The sequence below is a fragment of the Lycorma delicatula genome, chromosome 8 (assembly GCF_047948215.1).
Source record: "Lycorma delicatula isolate Av1 chromosome 8, ASM4794821v1, whole genome shotgun sequence".
NCBI classification, from domain to species: Eukaryota; Metazoa; Arthropoda; class Insecta; order Hemiptera; family Fulgoridae; genus Lycorma; species Lycorma delicatula.
The window spans coordinates 30,013,561-30,035,620 of record NC_134462.1 but is presented as its reverse complement, the minus strand read 5'-3'; the positions used below and the strand labels follow the sequence as shown (position 1 = coordinate 30,035,620).

Sequence of the window (22,060 nt, the reverse complement as noted above, 5' to 3'; positions counted from 1 at the left end):
GTTAAAGAAAATCAATTAAGGACTGTATTACAAGAATTGGATTATTCGCAGATAAATAGTCAGCATAGAGTAAATAATAAAAAACATTCTGTAGGCACAACTATTAAACAATTACAATTGCAACTTACCATAATTTACCATCGTTTAAAGGTGAAATTCTTGAATGGCCTCACTTTTTTAATATATTTAATGATTTAATCCACAAGATTTAACAAATATTCAAAAATTACATTATTGACATTCAACAATTAGAGATGAAGCCTTAGCCATTATTAAAAATCTTCCAATAATTGATAAAAATTATAAAATCGCATTAGATTTATTGATAATACAACTTGATAATAAATTTATGATTGAATATTTTAATGTAGATTGCATTTTAAAATTAATTTCTGTGAAAAGAATCGTTAGATCTTCTATCTAAATTCATTAATGACATTTCTTCATTTGTCAACTCGCTTGAAGGAATACAACTTCCAGTTAACATATTTGAATTTATTGTAATTCAATTTCTAACAACAAAGCTAGATTATAATACTGCCAAATTATGGAATTCAGTATTGGAAATGCAAATGTTAAAGTACAACAATGCATTTAAATTTTATCGCAAACATCCTACTTCCAAGGTTAGCAAGATTTATAAACTATATAATGTTAGTTGCTATTCTAGATCTAACTTTAAACATAAGAATACTGTTACATTCCTTTTTACAAGCAATAATACCTTAGATCATTGAACTATATTTGAAAACTTTTGGAAACTTCATGCAACTGATTCTGATGTTTCAGTTAATGAATCTTCTTACATGTGAAACACACTTCAAACTTAATACCACTGTAAATCCGGTAAACTCCTGTTAGGTGACTCTTTCATTAACACTAAACTAGGTTCTTATATCTACCCATCGGGTTGGTCTAGTGGTTAACGCGTCTTCCCAAATCAGCTGATTTGGAAAGTCAAGAGTTACAGCGTTCAAGTCCTAGTAAAGCCAGTTATTTTTACACGGATTTGAATACTAGATCGTGGATACCTGTGTTCTTTGGTGGTTGGGTTTCAATTAACCACACATCTCAGGAATGGTCGAACTGAGAATGTACAAGACTACACTTCATTTACACTCATACATATCATCCTCATTCATCCTCTGAAGAATTATCTAAACAGTAGTTACCAGAGGCTGAACAGGAAAAAAAGAAAGTAATGATTTAAATTTCATACGAAAGTTATCTATTGTAATGGGTACCATGATTTGCCTTCTAGAAAATTTTGACATATCTTTGATTTTCACGTCCCCCAGGACCCCAAAACCACCATCAGCTCAAAAGATTATTTAAATATAATATTTTGATATATATATATATATCTGTATATATTTCACTTTCTTGTGGACACGATAACTGCCATAATTTTTCGCCAATCACTTTCAAATTATACATAAAATATAACAACCCAAAATCTCGGTTGAATTCATTAATGGGCAAAATCAGACCATTGGGGGATTTTTTCAAAAATCAAAATATCCCTATAACTTTTGTAAGTAAAATATCAAATTTCTTTAAAGTTCCTACTATTCTTTGGATAAGGGCCTAAGACTTATCTAAGTAAAATTTTTGATATCACCAACTATCAGTCCAAGGGATGGAAAAAATGAAGTTTTGAAGACAAAAAATCATACCTTCCTCAATAGGCACAGTATCAAATATGTTTAAAGTGGTCGTTAGTCCTCTAAACATGACCTTAAAACCTTTGTCTGAAACAATGTTTGATATGACCAACCCTTACAGCAAGGGATGACTGAAACATTGCTGAAATTGTAAGAAGCTTGTAAGAGGCTTGTTGTAGGCTAAACATGTGAAACTTTATTTCACATGCAACCATTGTTGTATTAAGTAAATTTAAAGTTTTTCTTAACTTTAAGGTAGAAATCTTTTTTATCCCTTACTTAGCACCGGTGAAATCTACCTCCACCTTTCGGCATGCCAAAAGGTTTTTTTTCACTAATGGATCACTTCTGACTAATAATTAGGTATTTTTTATGTTTGTAAATGAATTTTATAATTTTTAAATTCAGGAATTAACATTATTTTTTATTATACCATTCATTATTTTCAATAATTTTGTTACAAATTCAATAATTTGATAATAAATGTAATCGATTTAACCTAATAGATAAATTTAAAAATAACACATAATACTTTCAAAAAAGGAAAAAGAAAAAAGACATTAATGTTTAATTAAAAACAAAAAATTATGTATAGTTAATAAATCAAACAAATCAGGACATAGATAATTTGAATTCTCAATACGTTCAAATTTTTGAACATTCAGTATATTATTATTAACTAACATTATAATAGAACACTAAAATAAATTATGGAAAACGATAAATACTCAATGTCATTTATATATTTTTATTGTGGAAGTTGAATAAATTGCATAGAAATACCTTACAGCAAGCAACAGCAGAATATTTTTAAATGGCCAGAATCATAATTAATAGACTATTAACAAAATATTTATTTTTAACAAATGAAAAGTTATGAGAAATTTTGCTAATTTTTTTATGTATCATTACTTTACAATTTATTACTCCAAAATTTAACTGTAGTAATCTTCTTGAATCAGAAGATTCAAGTCTTCTGAGACAGCTAGTATAGTACAATCTCTACTAGAAAAACACCATAACAGGATGCAGGTGGATTGGAGGAATAAGAGAGGATCTTAAGGAAACTGTCTTACACCAGAAGACACCACATTAAGATAAAATTAAACAAGAAAATCAAAAACAAAGACGCCTGCTTCACACTCGTCAGAAAAATCTGATTCTTAACATTCTCCTATAGCACAACATTTCAAAATCTTCTAATCTTTTCTTTTCAGGTACTCCGATTGTCCAAGTTTCACTTCCATATAAAGCTATGCTCCAAACATATACTTTCAAAAATCTTTTCCTGACGTTGAAATTAATTTTTGATGTAAACAAATTATATTTCTGAATAAAGGCTCATTTCATCTGTGCTATTCGGCATTTTATATCGCTCCTGCTTTGCCCATCTTTAGTAATTCTACTTCCCAGATAACAAAATTCTTCTACGTCCATAATCTTTTCTCTTCCATATTCAGTGGTCCATCTACAATATTTCTACTACATTTCATTACTTTTGTTTTGCTCTTGTTATGTTCATGTGCTAGTTCTTGTGTAAAACTTCTTCCAAATCGTTCATTGTTTCTTCTAAATCTTTTTTACTCTCGGCCATAATTACCATGTCATCAACAAATCGTAGCATCTTTATGTTTTCACCTTGTACTGTTACTCCGGATCTAAATTGTTCTTTAATATTATTTACTGCTAGTTCTATGTAAAGATTAAAAAGTAACAGTAATAGGGAACATCCTTGTCGAACTCCCTTTTTTATTACAGCTTCTTTCTTATGTTCTTCAATTATTACTGTTGTTGTTTGGTTCCTATAAATGTTAGCAATTTTTCTTCTATCTCTGTAATTGAAACCTAAATTTTTTAAAATGCAGAACATTTTATTCCAGTTTACGTTATCAAATGCGTTTTCCAAGTCTATAAATGCCACGTATGCAGGTTTGTTTTTCTTTAATCTTCCTTCTACTGTTAATCTGAATGCTAAAATTGCTTCCCTTGTCCCTATACTTTTCCTGAAATCAAACTGGTTTTCTGCTAACACTGCTTCCACTCTCCTTTCAATTCTTGTGCACAGAATTCTAGTTAAGATTTTTGATGCATGACTAGTTAAGCTAATTTTACTGTATTCTTCACGTTTATCTGCTCCTGCTTTCTTCGGTATCATAACTATAACACACATTTTGGAATCTAACGGAAAAGAGATGCGATGTATATAAAGTATATAATATATTATTATTATTTACTCATCAGAATACAAGATTTAATTAACTCATTTAAATAAACTTTCTTGGATGCTAAAGTAACATCTTGAAACTTCAAAGCCAAGAGGAAAAATGATCTGTCATTAACGGTGAGCCCTTATGGCGTAAGCCATAAGGTGGATTGAATGTACAAGAATCTGTCAATTCATTCAACTACAGCCAACAAGTCTATTTTTTGTGAAGGTAGATACTTTTGATGGCTAAATTCTTGCTTGTGACCATAACGGTGTATAGACATCGACCGCAATTGTAATCGCGCAGCTAAAAGAAGAGTTGTTACAGTAAATTAGTCTAGTCATAAAAGGGGAGTCCGTCCCTGACTTCGTTTAACTTTATTTTATTTTACCAATTATAAGGCCAAATTTGGTATTTTAAATCGATGCAAGAGTAGTCTACATACATTTGACTAAGGGACTAATAGCCCTATCTACGCTATTATCTATTTTATACCTCAATATAAGTTTTAAATATTTAGCTTTAACAGTAAATTGACTGCTAACTAAGATTACAATTAGCAACAGTTCCAAAGACCAGACTGCAGGTCTCTATGCCATCATTAGGTAGCCTAAAGAGGTAGCAGAAGAAAAATTAGTTAAAAAATAAAAATTGATTCATTAAATTTTAATCTCCCTCATCTAGAGTTGAAAACGATTTGTTTGTTTACGTCACTCGTATGAAAGGCAATATTCTGTTCCTACATTTTGTAAATTAAGCATAGTAAACGATATTTGCTCATTAAAGCACAATAATTTTTTGATTTATTTATAACTGGAAAATAACTGATGTGTTTTTTTTTTTGTTGCAAAACCCAGAAATACATATATATATATGACAAATATCAGTACACAGGATCAAAATACTGTTTAGATTTTTATCTGGAACCGATCAGAATAGATTACATAATTGTAAATTTCTATGTTTGAGTTCATTGTTCAAAGAACTTTTATTCTGTTAATCCACATATCGATTACATTCATTGTAATTTTCCTTATATTATATAAGACTTTTTTAATATTTTATCAAAAATGTATTCATAATCGATCGTTAGAATTGAAGTAATATACTAGTGCTTTTAATGAACCACCGTAACACATAATGTGTTTTTTTTTTACTCCATTCTTTCTATATTCTCCTGAAGACGGGTGTAACAGGTGAAAACCTTTCGATACATTTTATTGATAAGAGATTAGATTGTAGATTAGATAAGAGATTGTAGATTTATTTCTTTTTGCAGGTAAAAAGGATGGATATCACCAGATGTGGAAGAAATTTATAAATCATAAAGATTTATTATAATTAAAATTGTAATATTATCGTAATGTATAATTTTTTTTTACTATGTTATAAGCCTGTAATGTGAAATGTATCGTAGACATAAATATTGTTAGGCTGTTCTTATCAAGGTTTTGCCACGGTTTCCCTCGATACAATAGGGCAAATGCCGGAACAGTTCGTTTGGTTTTCCGTGGAATTTAATCTTTGATATCCTTATTCTTACCTAAAATAATGAAAATAAATATTTATTTATAATTTTATTTTTTGTAGTTTTTTTTCATTACCTACTTAATGCCGAATTAATGTGACCCCCATTAACCACTAAAAGTTGAAATTTAGCTCAAATACATAATTTTCTATCGGCTAGATGGCGCTCCGCCGTGTTACAGCAACCGTGTCCGTGCTGCATTATACATCGGTTTCAAAACAAGCGGAATGGAAGAGGAGGGCTGATCGCACGGCCACCAAGGAACCTAAACCCCATTAGATTTCTTTTTAGGAGGCATATAAAAATCATTATTCGGAGAAAATCCGCGACATCAACCATCTACAGGAGAGGGTTGTTGCAGTGCGACGGTAGCATACATTACACTCGACATCCTGACGAGTACGTGGGAAGAGCCGGATTACCGTCTGGACATTTGCAGGGCAACGAACGGTACATATATCGAAGTACACCAAGAAAAACTTCAAAATCTACCCGTTAAGGATAGACACTAATGTACAGTAAGTAAGTTATACTACCTTAAATATAATGCCGTTTAAATCGTACTTGAAATCAAACAGTTCTTATATAAAAACTCTGTATGTATATTTATTTGAGAGTAAAATCATATTTCTATGGTTTGCATAATTTTTCCATACGCAACAGACATCCACACGTGGATCTAACTTACGAAGGATATCTCTACAGTAAATTTAAAGTAGAGTTTTAAGCGATTCAACGGAACATTTTTCCGATAGGTTATGTATAGTAAATACAATTCGATGCCGAGTTGTAAATTGTACTAAATCGCCTGTAGTTGTGTTTTTTTTTAGTATTAATACAATTTTTAACTGATTTTAATTTTTTTTTCATTTAATTAAATATTTTGTGACACTCATTGTCATGAATTTATCACGGTTATGTATTTATCATGATTTCCCTTGATCCATCCAGAAAAATGTTGAGCGGTTCTTTTATTTTCCTGTCTAAATAACGCTATAGTACAGCTGTAGCTCTAGAAGGAAAAAGTATCCGTAATCTGTCCAATTTGGGCATACGCGGTTTTCGCCTCTACGGAACCCAAAAAACCGGATGGAAATTTTCCGAATGTTAATGTTCGTATGTACGAGTGTGCGAGTTCGGTGTTAGCCTCTAAATCGTCTTATATCACCAGATCAACCGGACCTATTTTGACCAAACACGGTCAGATTACTTCTATATACGGGGCATTGATGCGTTAAATTTTCAACTTAAAAGCTCAAGGGGGCGAGGCTGTAGGACAAGGGCACCCTCAGTATCTCGAGATTTCACCTAATTAAAGTCGTATTTTTCTTAAAAATAAAAATATTTGCGAAATCGCACCTCCACCCCAAAAAATGCTCTAAACTACTGTTATACGAGTATATTGTGACGTCACAGGTGAGCGGTAAAATTAAATAAATGAATAATATTTAAAGTGTAAAAAAATAATTCGGACTGGACGGTGCGGTGCGTTAAGCCTCACAGCTGCAACAATCTGCCGACGGTGTAAGCGAAATTTGTTCTGTGTAACTTGTGAAATTACATTAGTTAATGCCGACTGTTGTCGCTAGTCCCGTCACACATGACGGTATGCGAATTAAATACGGTATGCGCGCGCGCTTTAGTTAGAATCATTGAATTAAGTAAACGAATAAATATATTTAAATAAAATAATAAATATTTTAAATTAAGTTGTGTGTGTAAGCCGTGCATCGGAATTAGAAATAATGGCTAATTGAAGACTACAGAATAAAAAATTCACAGTCCATTTATTTTATTCTATTTCTATAAAAAATTATATTTTATTTATATATTTTTGTATTTTTTTTTTTTTTTTTTTGAGTAAAATCAAAACTAGTTTACGGTTACATAACTTCCCCAGATTTCCTCTTGACTGATTTTTATTTCAAATACGCCATTGATATTTAGAGTACAATCGCGAAATATTTTTAAATATCGAGTAATAAAATTTGAGTCAGATTTGAACCCCTTTGTCAAATTACGTTTTTACTATAAAAATTATGCAGTATTGAAAGTATATCGAGGAAAAAATCAAATTTCTTAGTAAAACATTTTGTTTCCTAGTCGATCTCCCCTTTATCAAATTATACTGCTTTAGATTATTTATAATTTAAAAAATATATATATAAAGCTGTAATGAGGATTACTTGAAATTACAAAAAAAAACCTCAAGAAGAAAATATGTTTCTTCAATTAAAATTTAGATATGCTTAAATTCAAATAGTTGGCTGGCCAGGTAAAATTAAATAAGTCTTGTCTGGTAAGGTAAAATGTTTTGCCTTAATTCTTGCCAGTTTGGTAAAATTCAGCCAGACTGTAGATCCAAATAAAAGAGTAAACGCGATGGTTTTTCTTTTCTTTATAAAATCTGAAGTGAAAAATCGAAAGAAATTGGTTTGAGAACTGTATTTTTAGTAGTTTCTAAGAAATCACGGGTTAAAAGACAAAAGATGTGTACATTTCCCGCATTATACTTCCGTTACTGAACCGTTTCAAAAAAAAATTTAACATCGGTTGTATATTTAAAAACAATTAAATTATTTCATTCTACATAAACAATATTACTGTGTCGATGAAATTTTAAATTATACCGATTAAAAAGTAAAAAAAAAACTCAATTTCCTGTATCCTGTTAACCGTGTAAACAAATATAAATCATTTTCATTAACGCCTTTTGAATTGTGAATTATTATATATTTAGTCGCTTAATTTAGTTATCTCGATATTATTTCATCTGTTTTTATATTTATGGACTTTAATCGATAGTGAAATTTGTCATGCCGACCTGATTAAGGTTTTACCACGGTTTCCCTTGATCCATCCGCACAAATTCCGGGACAGTTCCTTTTTTTTATTAATGAAATAGCGTATTTACGCGTTCCCGAGTATTATATACTCTTATATAATATATTATTCTACACTAATCGGAATAAAAAAATTATTTATTAACTTAATTAAACCCCAAAAAAAAAATTTATAGAGGTATCTTTTACTTTCACGTCTCGATTGAAAGTAGATGAATAACTTTAGGCGACAGAACAATCAAATAGTGTAGTGCGGTGGTGTGTAGCTGTTATTTTATATATAGTCAGTTCGATTCACGGTAAGGGTGTGACATTTTTTATCATATGATCAACATCTACATTGATTCACTATAAATGTTGAATATCTCTCTAGAGAGACTAAATTTGAACCGCAGTTCTGCTACGTCAAACATTAGACGCGGGTGTGCGTGCGTGCGAACTCTTGCATTACTGATAAAGGCATATACACTTATAGTTTTATCAAGCTGTAACATTAGATTTTATTAAATAATAGAAATCTTCATCAACAACCTCTTTAAAATAAATTTGTACCTTCAAAACTAGATTGTATGTTAGTTAAATCTAGTTTTGAAGGTACAAATTTATTTACTGTAATACATAATTTGTGCTAGATTAAAAAAAATTCAATTATAATAAAAGCGAAGTGTTTAATAAAAAAAATTAAATATAAATAAAATAAATGTAATAAGTAAATTCCTTATAGTAATAAATGCTTTAATAGAAAAACAATAGTTCGATAGGCAATGATAAAATAAAACAATAATTTATAAAATTGTATGGTTCATACGCTCTCAGAGGTAATTATTTTTTTGTTTAATTTTATTGGGAAGACGCATAGTAAAAACAACTTGTCAGTCTGACTACTGCGACGATGGTGCGGGGAGAGGGGGGAGATGAAACAAATGCAGCAGGTGACTAACTTCACTCTGATTGGCTACCCTCGGACAGTACTGGTCACGCGATGGTACAACAATTCAAATACAACCGTAAATGTGCGTACATGTGTACGTACGTGTGTGTATATTACTGTCGAATAACAAAGTTAATATCCCTATTATATTTCTTATATAGACGTTCGATATAATTAAATTAAATCAAGATTTGTTGATCATTTTATATCTATTATTACATTTTATTTAAAATAATAATTAATCTCCCGTAATTTTAATAATTTTTTTAAAATATTACGATTAAATTTATCAGTTTTGTAAAGTAATTTACAAAAAGAGTGAGAGAGAGACCCTCTGTCTCGCTTCCTCCCCATCACTGATCCCCCTACCAACCCCTCTCTCAATTTCTCTCCATCGCCCTAGCACCCTCTCCCACCAAATCTCTCTCACACTACCCGCTCTGTCTCTCACTCGACCCCTCTCTCTCCCAGTCACTCTCTCACTCTCCCCCTCCGTTAATCTCGCTGTATGCGGTGGGCTACTTAAACATGTTTGTATTTTTTCAATTTTCTCACTCAAAGTGCATTTTTACAAAAACTTTGTAATAAAAAAAATTGACCGTTAAGGTTTTTGCCGACGAGAAGAAAAGTTACAACGTCGTTTGTAGTAATAAAAAATTACGCGTATAGAATTTTATTTCGAAAATACGAGTACACCGTTAAATTATGTTACTTCAATTGTTTTTAAATTTCAGCGCTCCTTTGATCAGCTAAACAAAGATAGTTTTTTTGTAATTTATTTATTTCGCGTCGTTTATTATTGTACGTAATGAATTAGATGAATTGTAACCTATAAAGAATGCCGAAATTCAAACCCAGGATTTTCGGTATATCAGTCTGTTAATTTACCAACCGATCGATCTGAGGGTCATTAAAACTTTCTTAAAAATAGTTTTCCTCTAAAAGAATGATCGACTATATTTCAACAATTTTGTGATTTTTTTTTTTTTAATTTAGCTTAAAAAATATAAATTAAACACGGGAAATGTTAAATATAAAAATCTGTAATGAACTATTTGTTGTATATATCTCGTTGTACTGTTTACAAATAATTTCTGCTTTAAATATTATGTACGCATAATTATTAAGATGATACACGATTATACAGAGTCCTTACCGGGTGTCGACTCATATTATAAAATATTGGTTGCCTTCTACAAACTCACCACCTATGTTTTTTTTTCCTTTCTTACTTATATTATTAAATATATATATGTTAAATGAAAACTACGCCGATAAATTTCTAAAAATATTTTTACAAATTTATTAAAACGATTATTTGTTACTTTCTTTCCTATCAAAAAATATTTTTTTTCAAATTTTTGTGTTATTCCCGAGACATTCATTTATGAATATTTAACGACATTAATTGAGATCGGTGAATAAACGGTAAGCTATTTAGGTGTCGAACCCAGGACTCCAGTAAATATATTCTTAAATATATTATTATATATTATTTATTATATATTATTCTTAAATATATTCTCCGGTATATTCTTTATAACGATACAGATGCCAATTATTTTCTTAGCTTCATTCTCGTTACCAGACTTAAAACATAATATATTTAACACGAAATACATCTAATATATCACTCACGAAATACTCTTACAAACATATAACTTGTTTATTTTTTCGATACTGTTTAGCCGCTATTAAAGATAAATAAACAAATTTATTATTATTAAATTTATTTTGTAAAAATAGACGAGAGTTAATTGGGTTCTAACATTTTTAATCTAATAAATAATTTGAATAACACATACACAGAATAAAACAACTGCCAATAATAATTGGCCAATAATATTAAAAAAATAAATACAACTCGCCTTAATCAGTAATAAGAAATATCTCAGTAAAAAGATGTTAATTGGATGACGTCAATGTTAACTGGAAGCATTACGTATTCAGTCGGCTATCTACCGATAATTCCCGCCAATAACTAACCACAAAACGAAGCATCTCGGTGAATTTCTTTAGTTAGACTCATCTTCCCCCCACTACGGAATCGTCGTCTTCGAAAGACATCCGCTAGTTTAACAACAAAATTGTAATGAAAAAATATTATATCTAAAATTTGGTTCGCAAACTGTCATTCACCATCAATTTAACATTAGACCATCCATTACATGTCGTCTAATATTAAATTGTTTTTAAAATTGACTATCGGCCTTGCCCAACTTATAATTAGATAAAATATTAAAGAGAATAAATTTTCGCTTAAAACTATAAATGGACATATTACAACAACAGCCAACCGTACACAAAAAAAAAAATATATATATATATACTACATGTAAATACGGACCCCCACGCGCGCGCACGCACAATTTTGTTATTAAGTGTTACTATATTTTTTTAAATATCAATCAGGAATTTAAAAAAAATTGTATTATTAATCTTTTCTTTTTTAGATGTAACATGACCTACATGCTATTAGAGAAGAGGTAGCGCCGGCTACCTTACCTGCTAGACTAAAAGTTCCAGATTCGATCGATATCTGGAACTGCAGTTTTTTTTTTTGAGAAGATGAACAAAAGATTTGCTTCTTTTTGAGAAGACGAACAGTCATCTTCTCAAAAAGAAAAATAACAGAACCGCATCTTTTACGATGTAGATTATAGAAACCACGAACAGTACGCAAGGAGGTAATGAATGATTACTATTATCCCTAAATTTCACGGTTCGGCCCGTCTACAATATCCAAATCGAATGGGTGTGTAAGAGCGTACATACACCCGTAGATCTATTTATTAGTTCACTTTATTATACGTATAAAGCCTAATTTTATTTTATTTAGATCTTTTAAAATATATTTCGTCGTTTTTAACTAATACCTGGCTCTCAATGAACGAAACAGTTTAATCCAAAAATTATATTGAAAGTTCTTTGAGTGACATGGAATTAAATTTTGTCGGATGTCGGATTTTTGTAATCTATTTTGTCACCTCCGTAATAGAACAACCGAATGATATACTGAGGGTTTTGGGTTCGATTCTTGGCTTGGACTTAAGCTCACATGTTTAATGCCTATCTGGGTATTGCCAGTTAAAAGAACGTTACTCGTAGTCTGAAGATCTAAGGTTTTTTCTCAGCTTGGAGAGGGTTTACAGCAGCGTAATATGCTTATAATTAAAAAAAAAAAAAAAAATTATTCATAACGTTAAGACACTGTAGTTGATTGTTAGTTGCCGCACAGAATTACTTGCGTAATGCTTCTGTCTCAGATCGCTTATATTCATATAAATATTAGATACGGAATCGATTTATTCTTCCTACAGTTCAGCTCTATCGCGTAAGGGATTTATTTATTAAAGCGCGTCAGACTGTTAACCTTGAACCTTTGTAGTCGGCTGGAGTGAGTAATATTACATAACTGTGTTCAACAACGGGCGCTGGCCAGACAGCGCGGGAAGGAACTTGTCGTGATCTTAATACGCATTATTAAAACAAATATTCATAATCTATTTTATATTAAACAATTTATTAATCTAAACTGCCAACAAATTAATATCCGGTTATTTTTTTCTCTTTAATTATGAAATTAATTTTTAGGGTGTAAGAATATATTGAGCCTGTCTGGGATTAGGGATTCGAAACCAGAACCTTTTGCAACATATCTTTATTTTCAAACGGTTTTTTTAATACAAGAATCAACAGTATAATTTATTTATTAATCTATCTTATTGTACGCATTTTAAAATGTAACAATTGTATTTGTTAAAATGGAATATTATGGGTAGACAATGATTTATTAAATACAATGATACGTAGTTTGTTTATTTTGTATAAATAAGGAAAGGAAAAAGACGATTTTCGAGTTTAATATCGCACTCAATAGTCTCTAAAGGGAGGTTAATAAAATCTTGTGTGTGTGTGTGTGTGTGTGTGTGTGCGTGTATGTGTGTGTTTTAAACGATGGCAGATTGTCATATGTACGTAATCTTTTTACTACAGAATAAATTAAATATAGATAGGTTTTATTCGTTGAAAAATTTAACGTTTTGTTTTTGAAATAACAAACCTTGAAGAAGTTTCAGAACCGTCTAATTTAGCTCCCGATTCATCGAGGATATTTACTAATGATATGAAACTTTATATATTTTTAAATACGGTTATAGAGTTCCTAGACTGTAAAATCATTAAACGTTACTTAATTCCGATCACAGATGGCAGTTAACAGGTTGGAAAGCAACATAGTTAATAAACTTGATTACTTTTTTATAGTCAAAATTTCTTTTTCTCAGAAAACCATTGAAATTCAGTTAAGATAATGCGATTCTAATTGAAAATAAGAATTAAAGCAAACCAAATCGAATGTCTGTTAGAAATCAATCCTTTTGTTTTTTTTTTGTGAAAAAATTATTAATTACATTTATAAAATACATTTTTAAATATATTATATTAAAAAAAGTTTAAAAATATTTTAATATAAAAACATTAATTAGAAAATTAAAATTAATTATGCAGATTAATAAGAAAATAATAGTAAAAAAAACCTAACAGAATAAAATAAAAAGATGGGTTCTGAACTACGGATAGAGCGGAGAAAAAAATTTACTAACTGCGGTAACTTGTACGTGTTGGTGTATGTAAAAGGGAGTGTACAGATAGAATTGATCAGGAAGCGTAATTGCTGTGACTGTATCCGACTATTTCGTCCTTCAACTTGGTTCGGCTACAATTAGTCAAAACAACTGCATGTGTCAAAATATTTTTTACGTTCATGAAAAATTATATTTGTTTATAATATTATTTATAAACAATATATGCTTCCATTATATACAGCGATGTAGTAAAAATAAAGAAAACTTAGATTGTAATATTATCTAATATTTTCTTTCTGATAACTTATTAATCTAATATAAGTAGTATTAACGTACGATTAACGTTGTCATGTACAAAAAATGATATTTATTTCTTTCCGATCTAATGGTGTTTTTAAAACCGTATCAAATTTTGTTTACTTATACGTTATTTGTTTTCAGTATATATAGTAGTGTTTTACACGAATCTAAACGACCATTTAGAGAAGAATTCTACATGTAAATTAGGTAAGTTCTTTCAATAAAATATTTTGTAATAAGCAAAATAGTACACAAATAATGTGATTAATTACAAAAGGTTAACTCATTAGCAGGAATTATGGGAATTTAATGAATTGTTTGGCAAAAATGATTATTTTTAGCTTAGCGAAATATATTTTTATTCTTGTTATTTTAATTTAAATTAAATAAAATTTATATACGTAGATTACTTTATAAAAATAAGTTGCTTTCAAGTAAGTACCGTTACACTAGAAAAGGGGTTGCTCATTTTTTTGTATACTAAATTTATTTTTATTTAAATGTGCTCTAATAATTGCTACTTATTATTTCGGATATCAATATTTTATTGAAGTTCTGTTTTTTGTTTTAAAAAATTTACGTTTCTGTTAACAAATTGTTTTACCTGTGTCTGCATTTGGTGATTAATAATTTAGCTATCTATTTTAGGAAGGTAAATTTCCTTTTATTGTCACCGTGAAATACTTTACAAATATTTTCACACTTTTCTTGAAATTTATATTGATGTGTTCTGCAGATCGAAACGGTCGGTTTTTACGTTAGACGGTCAGATTTATTATTAATTTTTTTATTCGACAAAATTTAGCCAAAATTTTTGTTCTGACTTTTTTTTCACCGTGATAACTTACAAATTGTACAACATAATAAATGAAAACGACTTTTAAAATTCTCCTGTATGTGTTAGCTAAAAAACATAGCTAACGGTACATAAACGGGTAATTATGAGGCTTTCAATTATTTAATTTTATCTAATATTCAATTTATTATATATAATTACAACCGCGCATGTACACATAATGATTGCACGTATACAAAAGCACATTCGCGTGCTTGCTTTTATACTTTTTTTTTGGTAAATATAATTAACAATAAAAAATGTAATGTTGCCGCTTCAGTGCCACAGAAAACGTGCTTTGCTTACTAAATCTTAAACCAAAGTCTTGGGTTCGATTTCCAGATTAGTATCTGAAAAATTTTCCACAACTAAACTGAACCGCAAATTATTATAGATTATAAAAAAGATTAACAAGTGGTATGTAAGGGGGTAATGATATGATTACACTAATTATAAATTTATCTAACTTAGCCGATTACAACGTTTACTGTAAGCAAATCTACAATACAAATACGCACGCGCCCAAACACACACACACACACACAGAGTGAGAGAGAGATGAGATCTATTTATTTATTAATAATACTAAGATTAAGTAATGTGTGAACTAATCTACCTTCGTTTAGACATTTTAAGTTAAACTTTTTTCTTATATACCAATTAGCTGTCATATATCACAACAAATTTAATTTTTTTTTTTTAAACTTAATTGTACGAAGTAAAGTATAAAAGTATACAATAAATTATAATTCAATAACAATAAAAAAACATTTTTTAAATGAAAAAATATCAGAAGTTAATGAAATAAAATTTTATGTACTTTTCATTTAAAAAAAAAATGCGTATATGTAATTTAATAGGCGTAAAAAATGAAGACAGTGATGTCCTCATCAGATTTTTTTTAGCTTCTGAGACCAACATTAGGTATTGCTTCAGAGGATAGAATAAAATGATACAAATTTGAATTTTGTAGACTGTGAAAATGCCATGCCTGACCGGGATTCCAACCCGGGACCTTCGTAGGAAAGACCGAGACGCTACCGCTCGGCTAAAATGTTAGTGTTCATTAACTGGCATGCAACTAAATATTATCGTGTCTCATTTTAATTTTTTTTTTTTTTTTTTGAAAAAAATTGTTACTATCTTTCGCGTTAGAAAACAAATACTCAATTAACCCATTTAAATTAATTTAAAAATTTGCTTTATTTTTGTCTTAATATACACAAGTTAGGTTACCGAATTTTCTTTTCTTTCTGTTTGAAAGGACAGACCGTGATGAGAAAAATAACGATCACACACACACACACAGCGAGAGAGAGAGAGAGTGACTGAGAGATTTTACACACACACAGACAGAAAGGCACGTAGCTAGGAGTTTTTTCGGGGGAGGCTAAGGGGGCTGATGATGATGAGATAATAGTAATAATAATGAAAATCATTTTATATTGAAACGGTTTTTTATACTTTACTGCACTTGAAAAATAGAAAACATACGCTTAGATTTAATACATCATTTACTACGAAAATAAGAATCATAATGTTAGTATATCATTTTTTTCATAATCCACATTTACACTCCAATAAAAGCTATCAATATTATAAAGGTACTCGTCGATTTTTCTTTCTCGCCATAATATCTAAAACTTCATCAGGATTAACAGTACTGCGATCGGCTATTTAAAACCGAGTCAAAGGATGTCGTATTTGTTTAAGCGGTCATTTATAGTTAATTTGTCTCGTGTTTTACAAGTATTTTTACTTCAATACAAAAACAAAATAGAAAATTATTTTTTTACACAAACTGTAAGAAATTTGAATAATAATATTTAATATTAAGAAAAATAGTACGCGATTAAATAATGCGATGGAGGGTATAATATAGTGGGTTAATATAGCGTTTATCAATCTTTCAGTATTTGCGACTCGATTTTCAATCATAATTTTCATCGCGCCCACTACTAACACACCCAACGCACACAGAGAGCAGACTGGTGACAGCTGGTAACGGCATCCCACACAGGTCAGAATTGTAATAATAAACAAGCTTGGGTTATGTTGTTTATAACACCATTCACTGATTTGTTGACAAAACCTAGTCCGTTTAATGCGTTGTTTTTTTTCGAACAACGTTGTGTCTGCGACCTTGACTAAAAACTGAACAAACAGCCTTCACTAAACATATACCTTATATTCTGTAATATAAATTCATATTTTGATAAATAATTAAACGAGTCAATAATATAAATTAAATTAAAAATTCCAACCGTGTCTAAGATTCACCCGGGACCTCCGGACGAAGCTTCTTACTTAGGAGGTCGGTCGGCAAACGGTTTAGTTGATGTTTGTTGATCTATTAAATAACATTATATTTTATGTTCTTATAAACATTAAAGAATTGCATAAATGTAGGAATGTAGGTTGTTTATAGCGTGTAACGCAATATTGTATTTATCTGGCCGTCTTTTACGTTATTTATTAGAAACATAAATAATCGATTTAATTATAAGTTTTACTGATTATTTTTTTTTTATCCTTTAATGCTTTATTTTAAAGTAAGTTTATAACAATCATATTAAAAACTGGCCGTTCAGTCGATATAGTTAGCTTCTAAAAAAGCTGGGCTCGAGTTTGATTCTATTATTCCTAGCTCGTTAAACTACACGTGTAGGATATTACGAGGTCGTATTGTAAATAAAACAGGAGAAATTTGATCTGTTATAATTTATTGTTAAATTTTTTTTACTTTACAAAACGAATATAGTTTATCGTAATATTTTTAATGTATTTATTAAAATTAAAGGAAATTATTAATATTATTTTAAATAAAATGTAATCGATATAAAATAATGGACTAATCTTGATTTAATTTAATTATATCGAACATCTATATAAGATATAGTGATGCTGTTATTAACTTTGTTACTCGTTTAGAAGTGATGACCGTTACGTTAGCGGTTGTATTTGAATTGTACCATGGCGTGATCAGTACTGTCCGACGGTAGCCAATCAGACGCGAAGGAAGACAGCTGGCCGTTCTGTTGTTCGTGATTAACAGTGGGACAGAGGCGCAGCGGGTCAGTGAGGGGGGTGATTCCCCTCACTGTATCTCTCCACCCTGGCATTAGTAACCGACTGACAATTCTTTTCTTTTGGCGCGTCATCAAAAAATCAAACAAAAAAAAAATTATCTCTAAAATTCGTCTTAGTAAAATAGTCCTCTATGAGCTATGACCGATAGAATTTTACAAATTATATTTGTCATCGGCTATTGAACTATTATTTTATTTTACTTATTAGTATAAAAAAAATATTTTATTACATTTATTTATAAACATTTTGTTTTAATCGCAATCTGGATTTTTTAAAATGGATTTTAATAATATATCGCAATCGATGTATTTACAATAAATTAAATAAAACTGTACCTTCAAAACTAGATTAAATTAATATACCGACGGTACACGAGGGGTTGATATTTTTATTTAATTTAATCAAATCTGATGTTCCGTCTTGATAGAACTACATGTGTACAACATAGGTTCATCAGTAATACAAGAATTCACACGTAAATGCACGCTTGCAAAGGGAAAATAGCTTGTTAATCTGTTACCGGATAATTACAATTTTCGCTTTTTAATTTTTATTAAAATAATAAATAACATTTACTTCTTAGCAAATGTTATATATTCATAAATATAAATGCACGGAAACATCAGAATTTTTAATTTACGAAATAATTTACACGAATCACATTTACCGGTACAAAACGAAGTTCTGATAGTCTATTTTAGTATATTTTTTTTTTTTACTTTTTCAAGTAATCACAAAACATAGTATTATATTTTAGATAGGGTATACATAAACGTAATGATAAATTACGTTTACGTATACCCTATCATCGTTATCGTTTAGATAACGATGATGAAAGATTAGCGTTTAATAAAATATTTCAAAGCGACACAGTGTGATTTGACCCACTGTAAATGAAATCGGGTTATTATCTAATGAAAATTTATTATCTAATTAGACGGTCCAAACATTTTACATTATGTATAACAGAAATTTTACTATTTTTGACATTTATATTTATATATTTCTTACTGAGAAGTGGATCACGCAAACTTTATCCGTATTTAAAAAAGTTAGTTAGTTTGCACGGCGTGTCGGTAACTTTATGTAAGAATTCAGTTTCCACGAGATGGTTTACAAAGGTTTATTCTTTTTTGTGTTGTTTTTGTTTGTCGAACATGTCCAACTTGCTTGATACAGTGAAATGTAGAACAGACTACAATTTAATTGTATACTCAAATTTGTGACGGCGTATATTTAAGTAGGTTTTCAAACAGTGAGAGTTATTTTCTATAGTAATATCTGTAATATCACTAAGCAAACTTTCAAAGTTCTGAAAAAAAAGTTGTTTTTTGTAAGTATACTTCTGTAAACTACGTTTGGAAAAATTCATTCTGTTCTTCGATAAACGGTAAAATTAATATTTTTTCACGTTTCAGGGCCGGCCCTTGGCCGTAGGCAAGGTAGGCGATGCCTACGGCGGCAAAATATAGTAGCGACAAAGCCGCCTGAATTAGATCGCAAAAAAAATAACTACCCGCAAAAATATATTTCGATTACTTCTATGTAGAAAATAATATTATTTACTATTTATTAGTAGTTTTGTTTATTTTTTTAAAAGTATATTTAAATCATCTCTGAACATAGTAGGTACTTGTTTTAGTTGTTAACTCGTTAAAAATGTAATTTTTTTTTTCAATAAAACAATTTTCCGTAAATCTGTATTAGTATTATTGTCTTAATTCAATTATATGTCATTTTTCTGGTTAACATATTTCTTTTATAATTCTGTTTTTTTTTTTTTAATTTTAAACTTTTTTTGAAGCTTGGCGGTGGCGGGAATTTTTGGGGTTTGCCTACGGCGGCAAAAACGCTAGGGTTAGCCTTGCGTGATATCTGTTTTAATTTGACGCGTTAACTTTATTCTCATATAAAATGCAAGAATAATAATTAAAAATTAATCGAGATAAAAGCTAATTAATAAATAACAAAAGAAAATTTATATTTCAAAAAGTCGATATTTTAACGCGCCAACAGGAATCGTTTACACCGCTTCTGAGGTCGTTATCGCAAGATCTGACTGACGAATACTGTTAAAAAATTTAGTATCTATAATTAAAACTCGAAATCTCTGGTTAAAAGGCAGTCTTGCTACCTACCATCAGGAAAATCAGCGTGATATCATTCTTCAAAGAAAGATATCCAATAAATCATATATATCTCCATTTTTACTTTCCCGTCTAGATAGCGCTATAGGTATAGAAGGGAAAGTATTGTATCGGTCCAATTTGGGCATATATGGTTTTCACCGGATCTTGACGTTTTGACACCCTGGAAATTTTTCGGATGTTAAGTTTAAGGTTCTCTCTCTCTCTCTCTCTCTCTCTCTCTCTCTCTCTCTCTCTCTCTCTCTCTCTCTCTCTGTGTGTGTGTGTGTGTGTGTGTGTGTGTGTGTGTGTGTGTGTGTTTGGGGTTGGCCTCTAAATCACTTTATATCAAGAACTACTGAACCGATTTTGACCAAACGTGGTCAGATTACTTTTATATATTGAGCATTGATGGCATTACATTTTCAGCGTAAAAGGTCAGCGGGATGTGTCTGTAGAACAAGGTTGCCCTCAATATCTCCAGATTCTGTCTAATCACAGGCGATTTCGTCACTTTATAGGGAATTTCGCCATATTTTTCTTAGGCGCATTTGTTAACGATTAAAAAATAACAATAATTACAAAATCGCAACCCCACCCCAAAAAAGACGATTGTTTTTAACGTATCCCCGTAGAAAAAAGTCTAGGAGTGTCAAATACGGGTTTCTCGCAGGCCAAAGCATAAGACCGGCTCGACCGACTCAACGATTAGGAAATCTTTCATCGAAAGGCCCCGTCGAACGCCTAGGTAAAGTGCGAGAGCGCATCATCTTGTTGAAACATTACAGCAACGTTACTTTGTTGTTCGATTCGGTCGATTTCCGGGTAAACCTACATTTGTAGCACGTCTAAATAAATATTCCCTGTATTATAACGCGTATGATATACATATACCGTGCTCGTGAAAAGATAATAGGTCTATCGTAAAATTATTATTTAATTTGATACTAATTTACAATACTAGAATTAACAATATATAAAAACAATTAATATTTAATCGAATTGAACATAAAGTGGAGGACATGAAAACAGACACAAAATTACAACTTCAATTATCTGCCATAACTCGGCTATTTTTTAACCGATTTAAAAATAATAAAAGGCTTAATAACATACATTTTGATAAAACTTATATTTATGGAGAACCTTATATTTATGTAACGGATCAAAAAATTAACATTTTTTGATTTTGTAACATTTTGTTATTTGTTAAGGTATTTAAGTCCTGATATTTTGCTAATTTTAAAACTTTTATTACCAAGACTTTTACCAAATAACGATGTGATTCTTAGATCTGAACTTGAGATATAAATTTTTTTATAAAAGAAACAAAATTACAGATGGGGAAGAACAAAGAAGAAATTACCATTTTTCCTATGGATATTTTTTGTTTAGTTTTTAAAGTAGAATCAAAAACGTATAGCCGGCTCACCATCGTATAAACATTCTGTATAAATTTATGTTAACGGTAAATCACATTCCTGGTCAAACCGATTTCTAACATCACTCATCGGAATTACAATATATCTTGTATTTTCATTATTCTCTTTCATCTTAAAGTAAAATTATTATGGAATATTCTTTTGTTCTAATTAAAAAACAGAAGTTTAAAAATTAAGAAGAAAAATTAACTCATAGTAATGTTGAAAATTAACTCATAGTCTTAGGTTTCATTCATGAAGACTTTTAAAATTTAAAGATCTTTGGCTTCTTTCGGTCGCATCCGGCTCCTGATGATTCAGCGGCTCCATACAGTTCACGCAGCTCCTTTCCGATGCACTCAGGTCCTGTCAGCATCGCTCGGTTCTTTACAGTTTACACAGCTCCTTTCAGATACACTCGGCTCCTGACGATTCAGCGGTTCCATACACAGTATATAAGCAATCTCCTCGCTTCATTCGGTCCTATTCCAGTCTTCTAAGAGACTATTACAAGTCTCAAAGGACTCAT

At 30.2% G+C, this 22,060-nt stretch overlaps 2 long non-coding RNA genes across 7 annotated transcripts in view; one reads left to right on the top strand and one right to left on the bottom strand.

Annotated features, from left to right (window-relative positions):
- Positions 1 to 11,150, bottom strand: part of LOC142328707 (uncharacterized) — a 29,185-nt gene extending 18,035 nt beyond the window's left edge. The window contains exon 1 of the long non-coding RNA XR_012757341.1: positions 11,042 to 11,150. This is a non-coding gene — a long non-coding RNA (uncharacterized LOC142328707). The remainder of the gene's footprint in view (positions 1 to 11,041) is intronic.
- LOC142328706 (uncharacterized) overlaps positions 1 to 22,060 on the top strand; it is a 108,193-nt gene that overhangs the window by 2,616 nt on the left and 83,517 nt on the right. For all 6 annotated transcript variants that reach the window (XR_012757340.1, XR_012757335.1, XR_012757338.1 and 3 more), the window contains exon 2: positions 5,151 to 5,917. This is a non-coding gene — a long non-coding RNA (uncharacterized LOC142328706). The remainder of the gene's footprint in view (positions 1 to 5,150; positions 5,918 to 22,060) is intronic.